The 22068-nt window shown below is 33.7% G+C and overlaps 2 pseudogenes; both read right to left on the minus strand.

Moving 5' to 3' along the window:
* Positions 1 to 15913, minus strand: part of LOC108978081 — a 21510-nt pseudogene extending 5597 nt beyond the window's left edge.
* Positions 15914 to 16623: 710 nt separating this feature from the next.
* Positions 16624 to 21779, minus strand: LOC108978087 (annotated as a pseudogene).
* Positions 21780 to 22068: the final 289 nt, after the last annotated feature.

A 22068-nucleotide genomic window follows, 5' to 3' on the forward strand; every position in this document is an offset into this window, starting at 1 on the left:
GATTTCAACTCTACTCGTCATCCTGATCATTTTGGTATATATAACCCTATATCTGACTCTTTTAGTTTTAGGACTTACAAACAACCGTTATGTGAACAAAACTATAATACAAATTTTTTAGAAAAACAGCGTCACGTTAACGTCTATGAAACCATGTTTTCCGACTACCAGGATGTCATAAGTGGCGATGAGTCTTGGATTAATGTTAGCTAATCGGAAACAAACGATCAATGGCCCAAATATCGTGGCAAAGGTGAACCGAAGACGAAAAAATTACGTTAAAGGAGGTAAAAAATCAAGTTTATATTGACAGTTTTCTTCGATTATGGAGGTGCGGTGCACTCCGAATTCCTTCCGACCGGCAAAACTGTCAACAAAGAATACTATTTGAGTATTATGCATTGTTTGCGCGAAGCTATTTGTAGAAAGCGGCCAGAATTATGGTATGTTCTTGGTTTTTGCACCACGGTAAGCAAAATCGCATATTGCATTGATTCTCAGTGAGTTTGTTGAGTCAATCGAAGGCATTAAACGTGAATGGCCTACGTAGTATTGGATTTCTGAAAATTTACTTTAGCAACTGTTTCGAGAATTGCAAAACATGTTGACACATGTGTATATGCGCTAACTTCGATGGGGACGACAAAAATTTTGAAGAATAAATTATTATTTTGCTCATAGCAGTAAATCAGTTTTAATTTGTTAAAGAAAAAATTTGCGAAACAAAAAACTTCATCTAAATCTATTCGAGACTACGTTCTCAGTTCACGTCAGCATTTCTTATGCTAAAATGATAAGGGCTTTTATTACAAAATTATTACCCATTGGGGAGCCACAAAAATCTCACCAGTCAATACACTGTTAGATTAACATAAAATCTATAATTCCATAAAAAATATCTCTAAGGAGATCTTTATTACTGGTTTGGTTAAAAGCTGAATAAAATTCAGATGTTTAACAATGTGGTGTTTATTATGTTATGCATTGAAACTGTTTTTGTGATTTTTGGTGGTTGGTAACTTAAATTGGTTGTGTGGCATTTTTCTGATTTCAAGAGTATAAATACTCGATAAATGTTTGCGCAAGTATTAAAGCCACAATAATGTATCTCATGAGCTGCAGGTAAGAAATATCAGGATATTTCCAGTAATCAATATCAGACATTCAAACTATCTCAACAAAACCTGGTAAGAACATTAGCAATTTCATGCAATGACGTCAACAATACAGTAAAATATTTTAAATCTTCACAATCATATCCCAACATAAATTTACTACAATATATTTCTAAAACTTATTTCATAAGCTAATTTTAGGATCTTTTGCAGCTGTTATTACGAATTCTCCATTATTGTCTCAAGCGATTTCTACGAAATAAAATTTGCAGTCGAAGAAATAGAAAGAAATCACAAATATACTTTCGAGTATTCTGCGCGTGGAATAAAAAGTACATGTTTATTTATTTAGAATAAAATAAATTATTTAGAAAGATAAAGATTGGTTTCATGGATCTTTAGCATCAAAAATACAATATTTCAAGATTAACATGCAAATATCTAACCAATTCCGTGAAATATTCGGAACACAATCGAAATAGGAAAAATAACCAACAAAAGATTGGGAATATTCGTAAAATATTTGTTACTCAAATATAGGTATGTATTTTTATACTCTTGCAACCGGTTGCTATAGGCAGTATATAGGTTAAACGTAACACCTATAACTAAGCGAGATAGCTAAAGAGTTATATATGTATAAATGATCGGGAGGACGAGAAAACGTGAAATCCGGATGACTGTCTTGTAGTCCGTCCGTCCGTYTGGCCGTGCAAGCTGTAACTTATGTCAAAATTGAGATATCTTGATTAAACTTGATTTGCGGGTTTCTCCATATAAAAAAATTTCGAGCTCGTAGATGTGCGCAAGCGACCACTGCCATGCCCACAAATCGCTATTAACGACGAAAGTACCACAACTAAGCACTAAATTAAGATATAAAACTCAAATTTGGCATAGAGGATCATAATAGCTAGAGACGCTTGTGGGCAAACATTTTTGAAAAGTAGGCATGAATCCGCCTTTAATAAGTTTAATGTATTTTGAGAGTGTAAAAATGGATGAAATCGAATGATAATCCCGCTCATTCCCCATATAATGGTGTTAAAATCTACTAAAATTGCAATAAATCAATAAGTAAAAACGTCAGAACCATTAAATTTTACGTCCGAGATAGTGTGAGATGTGCGCGGCACCGCCTACTTTTTTATGAAATCCCATATCTCGGGATACGGCTGACCAATTTTGATTTTATAATGTAGTATGTGGCATCGTTCTCTTTGCGTCTTTCACTTTTGAGTTTACGAATCAGGAAATATTTAATATAACAGGATAAAGCTACGCACAAATAGTGCCTTTGCTTAGTTCTTTCGTTTTGTACATTTAACCGAAGTGAAAACCACAAAGCCGACTATTTTGGGGCTGCTTTTATTCGGCAGAATTCATATGTTAAAATGATCCTCGAATGTATTGTAGATAGCACTCAACTGATTGTTGAAAGTTTTTAGCGAAAATACAGCACAAAAACCTCTTATAACTTCTTCTTTCTTTTTTCTTTTTTCTTTTTTCTTATATAGGTGTGCTCAAACTGAAATTTGTGTATATATAAATGTATAAACACACACTGGCAATAATATGTAATATTTTTTCTTTGAAATACTACTTGAAATCGCAAAAGTCCTAACAATAGAAATATTTACTCCTCGTTATGGACATCAAAAAGAAGTTATGTTATTCGCTTGTCACTCTTAATATATCTAAGTTATAATAATATTCATCGCCACACAAATATTCATGTACCTCTATATAAACATATGTGTATATGTAAGTGAATATGCCAGAGATCAAAGATAAATGTATTAAATAGGTACGTCAGTACTTACCAAAGTATATGCGGCGCTATAGCCATCTTTGTGTGGTTTCTTGTGTTCGTTCGGATCACTGTAGCATATGTAGCTGTCATACAAACTAATCAATCAAAATACAGTTCTTATAAACTTTTTTATTTGACAAGTTAAATTCAAGAAATTTTGTAAAGCTTTTTGCCCAAGGTAAGTCTAACATACAACCACCGAATATATTGCTAAAAAATCAGCATAAAACGGTTACACCCTTTTATCCTACAAGAAATGCGCCTGTGAAGGTTATTACAGTTTCTGTGAAGTTTTTAAAGCTTAATACAAATCTGTAAAGTACAATAACTAAGCACCAAATTAAAATAAAGAACTGACCTAAGTGCGTTAAAAGTTTTAAAAAGTTGATATCGGATTACAGCTCCGCCTACACCACTGTTAAAAACCGCAAAAAGCACGATAACTCTCCGAAGATAGTAAGAAATGACCTTAAAAGTGCCAGTAACAAAATTGGATGAAGTTAATATCTTTGTCACCATATACCTAATGAAGTCATTTTCATCTTTCAATTGACAAACCAATTAACAAATATGCTTTTCTCATTTCAATCATTTGGAGATAAATAGCTATCTCAACTTATTTTATGAGCCACAAATATTTTTTAAGTGAAGAAATCCTTTTTTTTTTCCTTCCTATAAAGTATATACTATATATAAATGATCAGTATGTTGAGATGAGTCGATTTAGCCATGTCCGTCTGTCTGACTGTCTGTCCGTCCGTCTGTATATATACGAACCAGTCCCTCAGCTTTTAAGATATCGTTTTGAAATATTGCAAACGTCATTTTCTCTTCAAGGAGCTGCTCATTTGTCAGAACTGCCGATATCGGACCACTATGACATATAGCTGCCATACAAACTGAACGAGCGGAATCAAGTTCTGGTATGGAAAACTTGCACATTTGACAATGTATTTCCACAAAAGTCGGCACAAGATATTTTCTAAAGCAACAGTGTAATATACGAAGAACTTGTTGAGATCGGTTAACTATAGCATATAGCTTCCATACATAGCTTCCGTAGTTACTAACAGAAATGTACCTGTGAAGGGTATTTGCAACCGAATTTAACGTTTTTCTTGTTTGGTACAAATTTTGCGTTAGCATAAAAAGAGAAAATTTTAACACCAAATAATTAAAGTCAGAGGGAGGAAGCAAGCTAGTTAATTAGTAAACTAATTACGCTTTGTGTACGCTTGAAAAGCTTGTCAAACACCAAAAACCCGTTTTTAAACTTTTGCAGTAAGCAAAGGACGTACTAAGCGCAGTTTTTGTTAACAAGGAATAATTACAACAAAATCAGCAGGAGAAGTGTTCGCGAGGCATGTAAAAATATCACATTTCAGCATGTTACTAAATTATTTCTTAAAAATTTTATTGTACTTCTACATTTTTTCCGCACAGTTCCAACTTTATTTATTTAGACATAAATTATAAAGATCTAAAATTACACAGAAGGACTATTAGCCATATATTATTCCCAAACGGCACTTAAAGCAATGTTAGTATACACTCTTGTTGTTGTTGCTGTCACAATTTTTATGGCAATATAACTTTTGTAGCCTTATGTTTTAACATATTCACTTGCAGTGCCTGGCACAGACACACTGCTTTTTCAGTTAACTGTTGCCGCGTGTCACTTTGAACAAAAATACTGAAGAAACAAGCAAAAAACATTCTCATACATAGACCTCATCGGCACATTTTCATATAAGAGTTACAAGACTAATAGACGTCACACTTGCAAGCCTAATAGACGTCAACACGGACCCGCTACTTTCGTCTACCTCTTTGCAAGAGAACGAAAAGAAATTCGAAAAAAAAACTATACGATAATGTTAGCGAATATTTTGCGTGCTTCCGACTATCACGCAGTACGTCTAATTCGCACAAAAATGGCAGAACTAACTTTCGATGACTCGCAACAGCGTTGTTTTATACAACCCTGGTTGTTGTTGCCGCTGTGGATTTTTGTGAATGAAATGTTTTGTTGTGAAACGAGCAAATGTAAACAAATGCGTTAAAGCTCTCCGATCGTGGGATACTCGTGAGTTGTCGTCCATCGCTGGTTGGAGATCTCACTTAATTGCATGAAGGTGTGTATATGTATATATACTTCTGCGTCTAAGTATCTTCAAACATAGTTGTACTAATTTCTCTTGTACATATACCAATGCATGTAGACATGTAGTAGATCCTTAAACTCTAACCTAGAAATTTTGCAGTTTCTACGCAACTACTGTTGAGACTTTAAGTTCATACCCTCTCTAGAAAAAGTTTGCGTGCCTATTTACATATATATATATCTAAATTTTTAATCGTCCGAATAAAGATGTATTAAGTTTCGGGGTAAAACAGATTATTTGCTTTATTACTAGCATATTATTTATCAATTACGGAGGTATTCTAATCGAGAGGACATAATTTCTGTACATCAAGCGTAAACATAAGGAATGATAATATTTAGAAAAGTTCTATACCTTGTTCAGGAAATTTTCAATTAATACAAATGTCATTATGGCGGAGAAAATTTAAAAAATTTATCGTAAAATGGCTGCTCTTAAAATAACGATATTTCAGTAATTTGTTTAATTAGTATGAGTAACGTCAACAACCTTTAGTCACATAGTCAACAATCTGAGGTCAAGGACCGCTTTTTTACATTTGATAAGGTCAATTAACCAATTTTTATATTGTATTAAGCCAGGTCCACAACCTTTGTTTACATTTAGCCAAGTCAGCAATACCTTTTCAAGTCAATGACTTTTTGTTTACACTTAGCCAAGTCAACAACCCAATGAAACTTTTGTTATTTGATAATAAATAAATTTGTGGTTTTGGATACGCCTCTCAAATATCCCTCAGTTTTTGAGATATCATTCCGAAATTTCCTCATTTTCGACCATAGAGGTGCTGATTTGTTGGAATCGCTGGCATAACGTTACACTTCTGTGAAAGAGAAATTAAAACTTGAGCAAAAATGCACAAACGGGATAGTTTAGAAGGCGTGGTATAGAAGCTGAGCAACACCCTTTTTAATGGATATCATTGTATCTTTCAGCAAGATTCTGCTCCAAAACACAAGGCAAAAACATTAAACAGTTCCGTCCGATAAATATGACTGAAGCAACATCATCAAAACCAATAACGTGCCCTCCTATTTATCAATGGCCGAATCTTCTCAGACAATGTGAGAAAACAGATTATGACCATATCGCATACAATTTTATACATCGCTCAATTAATAAATTTGAGCACTTCTGCTTTGGAAAGTTGTGATAAAGAAAAAAAGTTTTCCGAAAATTTCAAATTTCAAATAAAAATTTTATTTTGGGGTGTTTAATTTATATAAAATAGTTGTGTATGAGTCGCCCTCTGCTTATGAAGATACAATGTCTAATGTTAAAAGACATTGTATAAAAAAAGTTAACATCTTTTCTAAACTCTTGCCGAAAAGAGGTTGTAAGGACGTTCACTCATCCGTTTCAAATGATTGGAATTGAAATAATAAAATTATCGGATATTATACGCTTATGACGCTTTAACGATATAAAATTATAGGTTATGTTCTTAAAAAATCGTAATCGTACGAATTATAATCAATTTCCACAACTAAAAAGCTAAATGTACTCTCCATTTGCAACAGCAGAAAATTATATAATATACATACTTCCGAAAAATCGTTTAATTGCTAAACGCTAAATTAATATTTATTGCTCTACCTAAATCGAAATACAACTTGCCCTTATATAATCCGTTTAAAAGCATTAAAGTAATTAATTATTTAAGTGTTTAGACAAATTGTGCAAAATGAAATTCAGTTAAACTATTTTGATGCCTTTATTGATTTTATAGCTCATTACGAGAATATATGAGTGTATATGGTAGTTCATTACCCATATAACACAAAATTATTTAAATACTTGCTCTAAGCAAGTAAGACTTTGTTTATTTAAAATTTCTTATTCCTCAAAATCTATGTCGGCCCCTTCAAGGTAATCCCCATGGGCCTAAATACACTTGTGCCAACGTTTTTTCTAATCCACGAAACAGTTGTCACTGTGCGTGGCAATTTACGTTTAATGTCTTCAATTGACTCATAAAGGTTACCACGAAGTCATCGTCTGAGTTTTCTGAATAGCTAGGAATCACACGGAGTTAAATCAGGCCAATGAGGTGGTAGGGTCACAATATTAGTTGAAAATTTGGGGGCATCATAGTAAAACCAAGAGTTAGCGGCCGATAATTCCGGCTCTTTTGAGGAATAGCTTTGTGTAAACGACGATAAACCTCAGATAGTGTTTCTTGTTGACAGTATCGCCGGTCAGAAGAAATTTGGAATGCACCACGTCTCGATAATCGACGAAAACTGTCAACATAACTTTGATTTTTAACCTGCTTTGACATGCTTTATTCAGCGGCGGCTCACCTTTGCCCCCGATATTCGGCATTCGATATTCCAGTCTGTTTCCGGGTTGTAAGTATTATATAATATATAGTAGATCCAAGACTCATCGCTACTAGTTTCAGCAATCGGAAAGCGTTGTTTCACAAAGGTTAAAGTGACGCTGTGTTTAGAAAAAATTGCGTGATTTTTTAACCAATCGTGCTTTCACTTTACTTAGGTCCAAATGATCTTTCGAAATGAGTTTCACTAATTGTTTTGATATTCAATCGATGCCAAGTGTTCTGACTGTTAATCGTTTATTCTCAAGCACCAATTTCTTTATATTATTGACGTGTTGATCACCAGTTAATCTCGTCGTCAACGCGTTCTAGACCCTCTTTGAATAATTTATTCCGAAACTACTAGCTCGTGACAAACAATTATTACCGATGGCCTTTTCTAACTTTCTGAACATTGCAACACTTGAAATTTAATTCCGCTCACAAAATTTGATCGAACTTCTTTGGTGAATAATTTCACTCATCGTAGATCAATCGCCTAATGCACTTTATGTATTTTAGAAAGACAAGCGTCAGTCACACCAACCTACAAAAAATACTTCGACGAACGAAATTTTCGGGCGAAATTTAAATTAAAAAGTCTTGCTATTTTCTGCCAACAATTGTATTTCGAGCGACCAGAGATATTTCGCTCGCTGGGTTGTAAGGCACAAATATAATTTCAGTTGTACGAAATTTTGAATTTTGTACGCCATTAACTAGTTCGAATTAAATTGTATTTCATTCTATAAATTTCAATGAAAATCCGCAATTAAACCGCCCTTATTTCCAATTTAAGCTTTGAAACCCTTTTCGCATTGCCAATATTATGTGACGCATATTAATTACTTGTAAATGTGTGTGTGTGTGCATTTAGAAGCTAAACTAATGGAGACAAGTTTAATTTGCATAAAAATTTTGTGTGTTTGTATGGCTGAATAACTCTCTGACTTCACCGAATTTCCACGCCAATTATATTATGCGCCCGTGCAAAAATAAACACACATGCTTCCGTGTGGGATTATGCGACTTTGTTTAAAAACAAAGTACTCACAAAACTAGAGTGTAATTATTATTGCTTACTTAAGTAATAAAACCATGCTATATGCTTATTTTCATAGTAACCAAGAGAAATTTTAACATAAAATTTATAATTGAAAGAATATTAGTATTTCTGGTAAATAAACTTCTCTATAGAAACTAATTTCAATAAATCCGACATTAAGATTACGTTGCGTAAATTTTATGTATTTTAATAACCAGAATTTGTATTTATTCCTAATTAATTTATTATAAGCAAGTGTGAAATCTAATCAACTACCCTTGGCTGTTTTCAGCTTAGATTTTACATTTTATATATAATAATATAATATTATATTAAAAATAGAAAAAGAGCATAATTATATCTTTCTCGTATTCAGTATACTTATATATATAAAAAATATTGTTATTTTGATTTAGATTTTTATAGATCGCTTTGTAAGGCAGCTTAGTAGCTTGATCTAAAAAATTTGCACAAAGAGCGTTGCTTTGGACAATTATCCGTTCCAAATTGCATAAAGATATCTAGACAAAAAAATGTTTTCCTTAAAAGAACTAAAACCGCATCGTTCAGTTCGACAGCAACTAAAAGGTTCTGTAAAATCAAAATTTGTCAAAAAATTGTTTGGTTTTACACTTACTAACTTTTCTGCCAGCTGGTAGTCTTACATATAAATAATTAATGTTTCAATTCCGTTCGATATAGTAATTTTCTATTCCATTATATATATAATATAATATTATATATATCTTAATAATGTTAGAAACATTTAATATCTGATTCAGTGTCGAAAATGAACTGACCCTTTTGCTAAAAAATGACTGACGGAGGCATGTATTTTAATTCGACGGAGTTGATGTCGCTGCGCTTGGAGATGAAGAAGTTCTACGAACAACATTTAAGCCAAAAAAAAAAAATTTAAAAATAAGATCAACTTTTTTAGCTTTGCACATTTGATTTTGAGTATATGATATCACCAAACAGTGCCGTTAATTTCGCCCTCGTCGGTACCTGTTAGTGTATAGTACATGTACAAGAAGCAACTCAAAAATTCGACTTTTAGCTTACTCCTCACTCTTTGCAATCATTACCTTGAGGCACAACCAATTTCCTTAACTTAGATTGGACCCTATAGTCATTGTTATGGATCAGCTTTGAAATTTTCTATATCATTCGTATTCTCTGAATGTACTTCTTTGTTGTGAGATAATTCTTTCGCGACTAATAATTTAAACACTTCTAAATGCAAGTATCTCAGCTTTAACGTCATAATCATGTCTAATCATTGCTGATATTAAGGCTCTTCGACCTTTCGAGTAAGAGTAACATATGCAGAGAGAGTTAGATACATAATTAAAAAACTGCCCCAGTTTAAACAAATTGTGTAGTATATTAGTTTTGTTCAGTTAACGGTGGCATGTTTCTATAAATGATCAGATATCTCTCCGTCAGTGCAATCTGTAACTTGAGTAAATATTGATGAAACTCGGTACGTAGGTTACTTAGAACAACGCCTGGCAGTTCCTCCAGGAACTACTACTTTATTTTTTTTTTGAATTTTTTTGTATGAACATACGTTTTTAAATATTACATCACGTCACGTGTTACTTTGATATACCCGCTATCTTTTAGCTCAGTCGCCACTTGTGTGTGAACCTTGCAGTCATTTACGTTTTCACTAGAGTAAGAGTAGTCGAAAAAATCTATTTCAAGGTAAATTTTTTATTTTCAATTGACTATTGTGTAAGTATCAATAACTAATTAATGCTGAAAATTTGGAATATTCATCATTATTACAGTATAGCATATATACATTATTTATATAAATGATATAACGTATACATATAAATGATCAGTATGTCGAGCTGAGTCAATTTAGCGATTTCCGGCTGTCTGTCCGTCTGTCTGTCTGTATATATACGAACTGCCGATATCTTACCAATATAACACATAGCTGTCATATAAACTGAACGATCGGAAAAAGTTCTTGTATAGAAAACTTTCACATTTGACAAACTATATTTATGACATTTGGTACAGATTATTTTCTAAGGCAACAATGTAATCTCCGAAGGAATTGTTCGGATCGGATTACTATACCGTATAGCTGTCACACAAACAGCATGATCGGTATCAAATGCTTGCATGGGAAACTTCCTCATTTAACGATATATCTTCACAAAATTTGTTATGAGTTATTGTTTATAGAAATAATACAATATCAGAAGAAATTGTTCAAAACGGATTACTATAGCATATAGCTGCCATACAAACTGAACACATAGTTACTACCAGAAATGCATCTGTGAAGGGTATTAGCTTCAGTGCAACGGAAGTTAACGTTTTTACTTGTTTTACTCAAAATTAAACCAAAAACTTTAATATTTTGCTCTTAAATAATGTGGTCTTTATTTTTTGCAAATTAAATAATATTAGATTTCCTTTTTATTAACATTTTTTTGTTAAATTTGCCGTTTATTTTACACAGGGCTTATTTAAGCCATTTTTACCATTAAATATTTCATTTTACTTTTCAAATATTTGCAATTCATCTGCAATACGAATTAAATATTATAAAATAGACCAATTTGTAAATTTGTATCCCAATCAATAATAAAAAATAACATAATTATTAAAATCGTGTTGTATAAATACAAAATATTTTCTAGCTTAAAGACTCCTCTCCACAAAACAGCAAATATTGTAATTTGTTTAAGCAGAAGTATGTATATCTTTCAAAATAATATCACAAAAATAGTTTTAATGCAAAAGGGTGTATGTGGTCCCAAAAAATATTCAATAAATCGCCCAGTATGTTCTCTTGATTAGAATGGGATTAAACTACAAAAAAATTTAATTTTCAAACTTCTAAATTGACCTTTGGTCGAAAAGTGAAACACAAACACATATTTTTTGGCGCATTCGCACTCAACACCTGTTGCTTTTGTTTGGCCAACACTCATACGCCCTGGTAGTCAACGACTCACCTGCCGTTGTTGCTGTGGCTGCGCTAGATAACTTGTTTGTCGAATCGGGCTGATATAGAGGCCAAGATTTATTAATGTTATACAAAATGCGTGCAATAAATTATGAATATGCTCTTTCACACACAAAACTTTTAGCCGCTTTTCAACGAAAATGTTCAGTGCACAGAGTTAAACGTGCAATGTAGCGTATACCCGACAGAATAGACAACGGTTATTGTATGGTTGAATGCAGTGAGCATCCAATTTCGAATACACTCCTACATTTGTATGTGTGTACAAATATATATATATATTCAGTGTAGAATATATTTATATATATATATATATATATATATATATATTTTGGGAGCGCAATCGAAAAAAAAAGACAATATGTTGCATAAACAATTCAAAGGAAGTTTTAGGTCACTGAACGGTTATGTTCTCAGAAAAATTTAATCCATATGCAGTGAGGTGAAATGCTAAAAATACTTATTACGAATGTTGCTGTTGTTTTTTGTTGTAATAAACTTCGAAGATGATAGAAAGTTGTTTTTCCACTGAATCAAGAGTAATCTAAAATTATATTTTTTTGCTTGAACTTTAGCAGCTCACATCTTTTTAATGCTAAAAACTCGAAAACATTTTACAGATAATTTTTGACATAAAAGTTATAAGGATGTTTCAATTTACAAAATTTAGTCAATATTAATTGATAGTATGGAGAAAATACTATCACCCGCCATTCGTTTTAATTCTCTAAATTAACCATTTTACCGTTACCGAGACGCTTAAACTTTTAAAAATATTTCTTTCAATATCTTACAGAAATGCATTATCGTTCAAAGTAGGGCATCATATACGTTATCGGGTGTGATAAGAAACTGTTTCTACTGAAAATAATCCTTCGGTTTTCAATCTCTTGAAGTGATGCGTTTCTACTTTTCCAACTTGTCTTTCTCTGCTGACTTTATTTAGTTGATAGAGAATTATAAATATTCTATTTTAAGTAAATTCGATCTGAATTCTTATTGCTCATTTGTTCTGATTTTGGCAGTTGCGAAAAATGAGCAGCTTCTTCGAAGTAAAAGGACGTGTGCAAAATTTGCGATCGTTATCTGAAAAAGTATGTAAACGACTACTAGGTTAGTGCTAGCAGAGAGCAGAATTAGTATGTGATTATATCCAAGCTCTAGTCATCCAAAAGACACTCACATTAAAAGCATTTTTTATTATTATTCGAACGAACAGGGTAAACTTACGCCCTTCGTGGAGTTAGAGGTGTCTAGAAAATTAAATTCGTCAGACTATGTGGGTGAAATTCCTCAAAATTCGAAACGATATTTATGCATGTAAGGTCTTCAAAACTATTACATCTATCTCAAGCAACTTTCTCTTACCTTTTCTATCGAAAATATACATTTACTCATAAATGTATGGTATATTGGGCAAATATTGTGTATATCAATCTTTTAAAATAAATGTAAAGATTTTATAAATGCATTACTTATTTTGATACATATTTTTATATAGAAAAATTTATTAATTAATTTAAAATATGAGAAGAGAGCTAATTTTTCTGGCATTTGTGCAAGAAATGTATAAAATCCCCAAACACCTAATTTTATCAAATTCGAACTCCGGCTGATTTTACGTATATATCGGTCAAAATATGTGATAATTTAATACTTATGTCTTTGTACCCAATTTTAAGACTTTTATCCGCAAGCCAAATTAACCCTTTCTTATTAATTTAATCGAAATTTGGCTTTTTGATTTTCTTTTCTGGGTAACTTTGAAGTTTGAGCGGTTTCACTTTATTGAAAACCAAAACGAGTAAGTTCATTAACTAACACTTATTCAATATAATAAGTATTATCTTCGATAAATTGACTAGCATCTACAGCAATAGAACAGACAACAAAATATATTTAACTAAACTTTTAGCAGTAGCAAGATTTCACTTGACTGAAAGGTCAATGTTGACTGATAATCCAATTTTAAAAACTGTATGCTAAGTAATGACACGGGAGATCAGGCTGAGTTTCTCCGAACTTATTTACTTATATTCATTTGTGTTTAGAATTACTTACTAAAGTGGAATAATGAAATTAGCTATACTCGACTCACTTTTGTTTTTGTTCGTCCTTCAGTAAGTAAAGATATGCCAGAAATAAGTGTTATATACACTAATAATATATACTTTAGACCATAAAATTATAATAACATTTCTTTTTTTCAATTTGATACTTTTGCTTTTAATGATAATCCCCAAACTATTGAGGAGACGCCATTAGATCCTCAAAAAGTCTTTGTTTGGTGTGCTCTGGGCAGAGGGAATTATTGGTCCATATTTCTTCAAAAACGAAGCCCCATAATGTTAATGGGGAACGCTGTAGAACCTTTATTAATTATTTTTTCATATGTGAATTGGATAATGTTGAGGATTCCCGCATTTGGATCCATACACCGCTGAACTATTTCTTGTGGAGCTATGTGCGGTCACTTGTGTACGCAGATAAGCTCGAGACGCTTGAAAGAGAATACTCGGCGTGGTATTATTATTATATAGTCGAATATTCATCCACATATTATTTCACTTAGCTGTTTAATTAATTATCCACTGTACTTATGTAGTTGAAAAAGATGTCGCCGCAGTTACTGGTACTTAGTATATTACATAAATATATTCAAATTCGCTTAAAAATAATTTTAAAAAGTTTCGAATTTTCCATGCTATATTTACCAAACTTCCTGTTGATGCTTTTCAAATTTTATTCTTCAAAATGTCATAATATTAAAGCTCATATTACGTAATTTCAAAGGGTTCTCTTCATATCAATGCAGTGTTTAATTCAAGTGCTTTAAGTTGTTGAACCATTAGAATGTTTTTCACAGATATCTCACTTCAGGCGTTGCATGTACACTCGTACATTAAATATACAAGTACTTATACCTAACTAAGCAATTACAATCAAGTCTAATAGGAAATTAGATCTCTACAAAATATGTGTAATTTATAGTATTATCGCGTAGATAGCTATGTATGGGTATAATGTTGTCAATCTAACCTAGTAGCATAGAGTTAAGCACAGATTCACACACGAAGGTTTTTGTCGCTCGAATCGGTACTTGATAACTTGGAAAGAGGAAATAAGTGTGTCGCTCGTGCTCGGACAATATAATTAAAATGTTTTAGAAAAAGGTAAATAAAGATAAAAATTAGCTACTGAAAAATATTTTACAGCAACAGGTACAAAAAAATTATATGAATATGAAGATGTGATATGAAAGCAATGCAGCAAATTGTTCGACTCGAGTTGCCGTAGTCGCGTATCTCGTGTGTAAACCCCGTCTAATGTAACAGTTGTTTATGAAGTCTCAAAAAAAATCGAGTTGAATAAAAGGTTAACACAAAAATAATTGGTTTATGGATTTCTTTTCGTCTACCAGCTTCCTTTCAAGTGACAACTTGGTTCTATTTGGTGAGTGAGCTTTATATAAATTTTACATTTATTGCAATTCATTTCCAACAGGGACATTATTTTGCTTCCAGACACGTAAGTTGTTACATTACCTGTGAGTGATGTTCAGTGTTCAGGGATTTGCAGTAAATTAAACATGTACTTGTTACTGTTGCCCTTGCGGCCACACTATAAATGACTATAATGGCCCTGAAATCAATTTGATGTCAAAGCAACCAATACCTACTTTAAAAGGACATATGTATATGTATGTACATACTGCATTTTCTAACAATCGAATTTTACTCCTACTACACAACGTTTGGTGCATTTGCATGAGTTCCACTTTAAGCGGTCTACGCACATGAGGTTAAAACTAAAATATGGAAAATATACTTGTAGAAACTAAAAAGTTTCACATTTGATGTGGTATCTTCACGAATTTGACATGGATTACTTCTTAAGGTAATCTCCGAAAAATCTCTTCTTCAAATCGAATTACTATAGCATATAGCTTCCATACAAACTGGACATAAAGTTACTAAAAGAAATGCAACTGTGAAGGGTATATTAGCTTCGGTGTAGCCGAAGTTAACGTTTTTTCTTGTTTAGACAATGATTCGTTTCTCACATATTTTCATTGCCCACGTTCTTACTTTCTGCTAAGTCAATATGTTATAAAAAGGAGGCATATGCAGCTATTACAGTTTAGATGATCCCTTATATACGAAATTGTAAATAAAACGCAGAATAATTAATTATTCATCGACATTTATTTTGCCGTCTTCAAAATAATCTCCACCAGATGTAAAACACTTACACAACGATTTTTCAATTCTCGAAACTCTTCCCACCTCTTCAGCGAATTTTGTTTTATCTCTTGAAGCTACTGAAAGCGTGTTATACAAATTAAAACAATGAGCATCACCTTGTTTTTTGAGCGGATTTGGCGTATTTTTTGGCTTCGGCTGATTTTTTCTTCCATTCCAAAGATTGTTTACACTTACCTGACGATTTTCAAGCACCATATCTTTCACTTTTTTAATATTTTCATCGATCTCTCTACTGTCTTTGAAGGCTATGCACCCCTCTTAAGCTTGTGTTTTTGATAAAACTTAATTACAGTAAGCCTTTTCCAGTATTCGCAACGATTTTGTACCCGAAATTTGGTTAGAAATACAAACTTTGAGACAAATTGTTTGTACGATATTTTTATCACACATCGCGTACATATTTGGCAATATAATTAACGATAGTCCTACCAACTATTTTATTCTATGCAAACCGAATCTATCGGCGAATTACAATGCCCATCTCCTTAAAAAACCGACCGTTCTCAACTACCGAAATTATTTCTATAACTTATACATATATGCAATTTTTGAGGTCAAATATTTCGACTTCGGAAAACGGAGAAATCACTTCTTCACCTATGACTCAATCTCTTGACTTATTTGTCCAATACACAGATGTTGTCTTATAGAGTTACTTTCCTCTTAAAAACTTAAGCATCGATATCCATATATATATATAGCTATATATATATGCAGCATATGCTGTCTCTTATACACATCTAGATGTGTATAAGAGACAGATGTATATACATATGTATATATATATATATATATGTATATATATGTATGTATATATACATATTTGTTAGATTTTTCAACATTATATTATCCATTTTCAATTAAGTTCAATACTGTTTTTTACTTGCATACGTATAAAAATGCATTTAGCTATTTATTCTAAAAGAGAAATAAGGATTTGTTTACCGTTCATTACACATTTGATTGGTCACTCTATTTTGTGTGTAGGATTACATAAAAAAAAAAGTATGTATATATATAAATAGCACGATTTTAGCAATTGTTTGCAACAGAAAATGACGCGCTTGTCAATTAACAAGTCACAAAGATGAGTTGGAAGATTTCTGCGCCAATTCCAGGAATAATTGGTGCCAAACCGCTCGAGCAAATCTTGCGGCAGCAGCTTAAATTAATTCGCTTTAAGCATTTCTATGTATTGCTTAGAAGATTCCAGAGAGTCATAGCAGGCTGAAACTGAAAGTTAAGGTAAAAAGAAGGAAAAAGTGATACGGCGTAAGTGAATTATGTAAATATGTATGTGTATTAGTTTGAGGGTGTTGTGAGTTGATGGTTTATTAGTAGTAATGATGCGGAAATAATAATCTTCCCCTACGCCGGTGAGTCTAGCGCCCACCTCCGCCGCATCAGATAAGCGGCGAACACTCGTAGAGCTCTTTAAGACTTTGTTGTGATTGACGCATCAATTGTGACAGCAGCGTAAATGGCTTTGTGGCATCATTGACGTCATTACCGTTTGACTTTCTGCACATGCCATTGCAGATGTATTGCAGTTTGGTATGGTGGCGCTCGCAAATTTGCGAAATTTCACCATACGCAGTGACTCCATAATACAGTTAAGAAGAAGCAGACATTAGCAATTACTTTCAATAAAACCATCGTTTTGTCCCTCGTCCTCTGCATTTCTACGTACCTTCTATAACGTGTAGAACGCGTTGCTTCAGTTTGAATTGTGTCATGGGCCGCGTATTGAAGGTGAGAAATTCCCTCTCGAATTCCTCAGCGTCGACCACCAACTCGTCGGTACACAACTCTGCCCGTGTGTAAATATCCTTTGGCAGCCATTTCAACACTAGCTCACTAGCTATAGCACCGAGCAATGCAACACCTCTTGCAACTACACAAAGTGCAACATGCCACGCCAATTGCTGAACTTCATATGCTTGGCAATAATGCGCGCAGCCAAGCGGCTCACGCGTTCATTGAAATCCGATGAGGCGGCTTTGTTCTTTGCCGCCCGCCAGAGTGTTGGCCACAATGAAGTATACACCAGCCGGCAACTATTTAGGTGTAACATGCAGCTCCGGATGGAATACGATGAATTTTGCGGAACTAGCTTTGGCCAGGTAGGCGATGGCCTGATCCTTGCCGCCGCTCTGTGTGTTTATGTAGCGTACACAGCATTCCAATATGGCGGCCAACTGTTTGCGTTCCAAGGGCAATTAGTGCACATATGCCGTGGCCAACACAGCGGCGCTGACCAGTGCACTGGCGCTGCTCAAACCCGAAGCGGGCGGAATGTTGCCGCTCAATGCGATATGTATGCCGATGGGCCGCGTTAGTTCACCGTTGTTCGCTTATTGGATTTGCTCATAGATGGCCTTCACAGCGCACAAATAGTAATTATACCATTTCGGTGCACCATTTTGCGATAAATCATTGCTATGTGCAAAAAGTGTGAAAATGTTAGTTTGTAAGTAAAATGAATGTAATGAAAGTTGCTTAAATATTGCGACCGCCAACAGTATGTAATAAGCAGTAGAAATTGGTAAGACAAGGTAGCCGCAGTAGTACACATGTTCGCCAATTAAACTTTGCCAACAGGTATAATTTCGTCCGCCTACTCGTACTGAGAATTGAGAAGTTAAGTTCTCTCTACCCGAACACAAACCAAACTCTATAAGTTACGCATTATTCCAGTCCTGCTAAATGGTGCAGAGGCACGAACGATGGCAACATCTCATGAGCCGAGGTTACGAGTTTTCGATAGAAAGCTTTTGAGGAAGATTTATGGTCCTTTGCGCATTGGCCTCGGCGAATATGGCATTCGATGGAAACTTGAGCCGTACGAAATATATAACAACATTGACATAGTTCAGCCAACTAAAAAACTGCGGCTACGCTGACTATCCATCCATAACATTAACCATAAGAATATCTGTTAGAGGAATACAATTTGCAGAAATAATTTTTTTTAGGTATAGCACCTCTCATTATAAAATGGTCGAATGTAGACCATAATTTATGAATATATCAAATACATAGGCATCGAATATGAGGCCCTTTTTCGATTAATAAATTTAAGATACCATAATGAAAATATGTGAACAGCATTTCTTAAAAATGCTTAGTACAGTACTTCTTCTAGCTCTCGTATACTGAATATAAGTTACTATTGATCTTACCATATACCATAAATATTCGTCGATTTTATAACTAATTTAAATAAGTATATTTTTTTAGGTCTACTGTACTGTAAAAGAGAGAGAGACCGAAATGCGTCAGCAAAAAGAGCTTGAGAAGCTCACCGACAAGGGAACACGTCTCCAGCCTGCTGAATGGCAGTAAAAGTATAACGGCAGGAGATGAAGAAGTTCGAATAGCAACTACCCGTCTGAATAACAACAAAACGGCGGGGTCCGATGAATTGTCGGCCGAGCTATTCAAATAAGGCGACGAAGAACTGATAAGGTGAATGCATCAGCTTCTTTGTAAAATATGTTCTGACGAAATCATGCCCATTGGCATTTAAGTGTGCTGTACCCAATCCACAAAAAGAAAGACCCCTCTATAAGGTTCTGTTGGGAGAGTACTGTGCAAAAGATTAAAGCCCACCATCAACAAACTGATCGGACCTTATCAGAGTGGCGTTAGGCCTGAAAAATCAACTACGCGCCACCTCCTTCGTCGATTTCAAGGCTGTTTTTCACAGCACGAAAAGGAGCTTCCTGAATTTGGTATCCCCACAAAACCAATACTCACGTACTGTAAGCTGACGTTGATCAATATCACAAGCTCCGTCAGCATTGGAGAGGACACCTCCGATTTTTCCTTGATATGTGTCTAAATGTCATTTAATGCTAATTGTAAAACGTTTTTTCTGGTCTTCGAAAATTTAGTGACTTTCTTTGGATTTTTTTATTTTTTTGTTTTTGGAAAAAAACTGTAAAAATCCACAACAAGTTTTAGTTGCAATAAGAAAATAACTTTAAAACTTTACCCTTTTTTTACCTACCTTTTAATGTAATTCAAAATTTTTTAATATTATAGCTTAGTAGGTAAGTAACTTGAAAGACAAAGCATCTCTCTGTACAATTTTTTGTTTTTTTTTTTGGTTTAATGTAATAAAATTATCTATATAATATATATAAATCTTTTTCCCTTGATCACGGCATCACGCGTGACTGGCTGGACCGATTTCACTAACTATTTTTTTTTTTTTTTTTTTTTTTTTTTTTTTTTTTTTTTTTTTTTTTTTTTTTTTTTTATTTTTTTTTTTTTTTTTTTTTTTTTTTTTTTTGTTATATTTGTTATTATTAGGAGAAGGTTCTTATATAAGAAAAAATTACGAAAGTTGCCTCTATAATATAAAAATGAATCGCAAAATGTGTTGCTAAGCGCGTAACTCAACAACGCCTGAACGAATTCGGCCATTTATTTTTTTTATGTTCTTTGAAATTCCGAGATGGTTTTTACGGCGAGAAAAATTCCTATATTTGAAGAAAAACCCCTAAACACAGCATCTTTCTTTGTCCCCTACAAACATTTTCTTTTGAATATGTGTAAGTAAAAATGAATTATTTGTTTGTTAGTAACGCTTCTGTCGCTTGAAAATTATTCTGTGAAAACTTTATGTATGTTTCAGACGAAGTGATCAATTACAGATTGAAATTTGTTACGAAGCTACGAAGAGGTCCCGCTAATATCGGTCGGCATTCTTTTTGAAATCCACCTATGCTACACTAAGGCACATGAACGAGTTCATCCAGGAAACGATGACATACGTGTGGAATTATGGATCGCGGTCAATCAGCAAGCGATCGTTATGATGTCACAACAGGACTTTTCAAACAACAGTTACGATGTTTAATGGACTTTATCTTGTAGCAACGTATGGTTTATGTGGTGCTGTTAGACGCTGGATGTACTCTGTTGAGTTGTTTGGATTGTAAATGGTGGTTACATCAGATCAAACTGATTAAATCAATTCTGCGGAAATTCGTGATGCAGAGAAAGATCCAGTATTATACGAAGTGATGAAAACTAATATGATTCACGGACCTTGCGGACAGCACAATCCCACTTCGGTTTGTAGATCTAACAATAAATGTAATGTAATGGCACTATCCACGTACTTTTCCTTCGGAAACATAAACTAGAAATGATGGAAATCCACTCTATCGCCGTAGCTCATCAGACGACAATGGCAGAACATTTGCCATTCAACGTAGAGGAGTGATTATCAAAGTCGACAATATATGGATTTGACCATATTCACCACTGTTGCGTAATTCACGCTCAAAACTCATGTTTGATATTGTCGTTTGGTGAAATCGATTAAATACGTTTGAGAATACGTCATAAAAGAAAGCAACATGGCGGTTATTGGTCTTGAACGAGATGAGATAAACAAGTATATAATGGTCGAAACGTGAACTGTATTAAAGTGTTTAGTAGAGTATTTACTTTTGCATTTAATGAACGTTTTCCGACACTTAAGCGTCTTCCAGTTCATTTGGAGAATGGCCAAAGGGTGTTTTTCAACCTAGAGAATACAGTACAGCCAGCGGCACACTTCCAACAACAAAATAGACATTGATGGCTTTTTTCTCAACTTGCGTCAGTGCTCGATTCTGAAATGCCTTGATACTTATTACACATGGAATGCATCGTCGAAGAAATAGTTACGAAGAAATCAAGGCCAACCAGTAGATTGACATGCAGGTGTGTTTTCAACTAATTCCTTAGGACGAATTTACATAGTCCACCCGAAAAACGACGATTGTTTAAACTTTCGGTTGCTATTGATTAATGTACGTGGTTCAGTTTCATTTGAGTCATTGCGTACTGTGAATGGTAGAGTGTGTGCAACTTTTTGAGAAGCATGCCAGCAATTACAATTACAGGAACATAATAATCAATGGAATCAAATGATGGACGATTCGATAGCTACTTCGCATGCCACTGAAGTTCGCACAATTTTCACAATGACTATTTTGACATATCAGCCTTCAAATCAAATGTCAGTTATGGAATATGAACAAAATTACATTGCGGAAGACATTTTACATCTTTTTCGATAAAAATTGGAAATAGGAAATTTTGGTACCAGTGGTTTGATATCACTACCACATATCTTTTGCAATTCACTTCAACGAAATATGAACTCATCACGAATGTTGGAAAACCATCTTCTATGTACATTTACATACCGAAAAAGAAACCAAAAAATGTTGTTTATCAAACTGCGTTACATTGAAAAAAATTTAGAAAAATCAAAAATTAATGATTTTTAACACAACTTTCTTTTCATTTCAAAACACATAATTTCACGCAGGACAACGCATGCGGGT

The sequence above is a fragment of the Bactrocera latifrons genome, unplaced genomic scaffold, assembly GCF_001853355.1.
Source record: "Bactrocera latifrons isolate USDA-ARS-PBARC rearing strain unplaced genomic scaffold, ASM185335v1 scaffold_1, whole genome shotgun sequence".
Classification (NCBI taxonomy): domain Eukaryota; kingdom Metazoa; phylum Arthropoda; class Insecta; order Diptera; family Tephritidae; genus Bactrocera; species Bactrocera latifrons.